The following is a 2,650-nucleotide window of genomic DNA, read 5'->3' on the forward strand; positions in this document are numbered from 1 at the left end:
TTGGACCAATACCTAAGCTGCTGAATGTGGCCTACATCATTCCCCCATCCCACCTCCTGTTTGCACCGTTTTCTTGACACGCTTTAGGTGGATGGCATCTAAGATAAGTCTTTCCATCTGATCTAAAGATGCAGAAGCGTGATTTGTCACTCCAAAGAACTTTTGACCAGTCTTTCGCTATCCATTCAATATGGCTTTTAGCAAACTTGATCTGCTTCCACCGGTTCATCTCAGAGATGACCGGTTTCTTTTGAGTGATCCGGCCAAACAGCCCAAATTCTTTTAAGTGGTTTCTAACAATTTGTGGTATAAAGCTGATGTCAGATAATTACTTGCAAATGTCCACTGCTGTTAGCATTCGGTTACCTTCAGAGAGCCTATGATTTGGTCAATCCAGCTGTACTGTTGTTTTCCTTGGAGCGCCCATTCTTTGCCAATCTTTGTATTGGTCAGTGGCTTGGTAAAGCTTCCATGCTTGAACACAAGCCATTTTGGTGCATCTTAATTGCTTGTTCATGAAGAACACATTTTGCTGATGAAGCAACATGATCTTTGATCTAGTAACTGGGCCGATACTATGATGCTTTCCCTTAGCAAATCAATGTGTAACAATATGCGATTATTAAACAAAAGAGTGCAATAAATCCATTTGGTTTATTAATTTGCATAATCTTGGTACAATCTTAAACTTATTTTGCTAACAATTTTTAAACATTTGAATTAATTGCGCATTAAAATTATTGAAATTGTAGAAAGATATAAAATGCCTGTATCATTTGAAAGAGAAAAAGATTCTACATATACTCTTTTACTTGTTTCAGTCATTTGACTGCGGCCATGCTGGAGCACCGCCTTTAGTCGAGCAACTCGACCCCGGGACTTATTCTTTTCGTAAGCCCAGTACTTATTCTATCGGTCTCTTTTTGCCGAACCGCTAAGTGACGGGGATGTAAACACACCAGCATCGGTTGTTAAGCAATGCTAGGGGAACACACACAGACACACAAACACACACACATACATATATATACATATATACGACAGGCTTCTTTCAGTTTCCGTCTACCAAATCCACTCACAAGGCATTGGTCGGCCCGGGGCTATAGCAGAAGACACTTGCCCAAGATGCCACGCAGTGGGACTGAACCCGGAACCATGTGGTTGGTTAGCAAGCTACTTACCACACAGCAACTCCTTTTACATATATGGTAAAAAGTAAAATAATTCTATACAGTTTTGTTAAAAATATATTAATGAAGGAACAGAACTGTCATCATTGGTCTTAAACTTATTTTGGCCAGCATACATATATATATATATACACACATATATATATATATATATATATATATATATATATATATATATATATATATATATATATATATATATACATATATATATATATACATATATAATTTATACAAATTTTGTGTGTGTCATTATCATCATAAATACTGGAGACAACATCATATATATCCCAAGAATACATATGAGTAATTATTATCCCCAAATGAATATAGCATAAGATTTTTTAAAAACTTTACTTGTAACAGCTTTTTAATTGACATCCATAAAAGTTAAACAAAGTATTTTTTTAAAAGTCACATCTTCCACATTTTGATGACCATAAATTCCATACGTTACTTGTCTTATAATCCATACTTTGGCAATCACAAGCTAGTTGTCATATAATCCATTCTGTCATTCATCCTTATGTAATCCATGTGGTCTGGAAAAGTTTTTTCATCCATTAAGAATGAATTTTGATGTTATCATTCTCATTTTGAATATATTTCAAATTTCATTTGTTGTCCGAACAAAGAACACAATTAGAATGTGTAAATGTCAGCTAGAAAATACAAATTAGTGAAGACAACTCATTTGTATGTTGGATCAGCAATTTAGTTGCAATGTTCCTTTTTAATGTAGTTGATAAATTACAGCATTATGTGTTAATATATTTTCAATAAAGAGTAACTAACTTACAGAGCCTATAATTTATAGGTACCTACTATTATAACTTTTTCATGGAAGTAGAGAACATGTTTATTAGCTTGTTTTATTCTTGCAACAAGAAAAGTGTCCAGTAATAAATATTTTCCCCTAGTCCTTATACAAGCTCATATCATTTTTCATTTCTTTCTGATACCTTATTCCTTGTGATTTCAGTTTGAAGAGAAATAGATGAGAATGCTCGATATATTTTCTTTAAAACTGAAGAAGAAATCTTTGAAAAGAAAGTAAATTCAAAACGGATTAAAGTGGAACGGATTAAAATATGAACATGCATTCATTGAGCCATGAGGAATTAAAATTTTTTTTTTCTGCATACGAAAAAATTTTTCTTCGAAGGTCAATTAATATTCTTCCAGTATTCATTTCACTATTCTACCGTTCTGAGTTGAAATCTTGTCGGAGTTGACTTTTCTTTTTACCTGCTGAGATCATTAAGATAAAGACCAATATATGTGGGGAAATGAAATTGACTTTCTCTTTCCTGCAAAAGTCCCTCTTGCATCTAAAGAAACCTACTATTGGTGTTAATCCAATAATAATAAATCAAAAGATTTTACCATAGAAATTGATATCAAATTTGTTTTCCTCATGAGTTAAGAGAATTAAAATATTTTACATTGTAACTATTAAG

The 2,650-nt window shown here is 32.9% G+C and overlaps 1 protein-coding gene across 2 annotated transcripts in view; it reads right to left on the bottom strand.

Moving 5' to 3' along the window:
* Nucleotides 1-1,537: 1,537 nt before the first annotated feature.
* LOC118766362 overlaps nt 1,538-2,650 on the bottom strand; it is a 2,822-nt gene continuing 1,709 nt past the window's right edge. For both annotated transcript variants that reach the window (XM_036509758.1, XM_036509757.1), the window contains exon 2: nt 1,538-2,650. This exon is cut by the window's right edge. The gene's annotated coding sequence lies outside the window, so the exon portion shown is untranslated.

Source organism: Octopus sinensis, linkage group LG15 (genome assembly GCF_006345805.1).
Source record: "Octopus sinensis linkage group LG15, ASM634580v1, whole genome shotgun sequence".
In the NCBI taxonomy this organism is placed as follows: domain Eukaryota; kingdom Metazoa; phylum Mollusca; class Cephalopoda; order Octopoda; family Octopodidae; genus Octopus; species Octopus sinensis.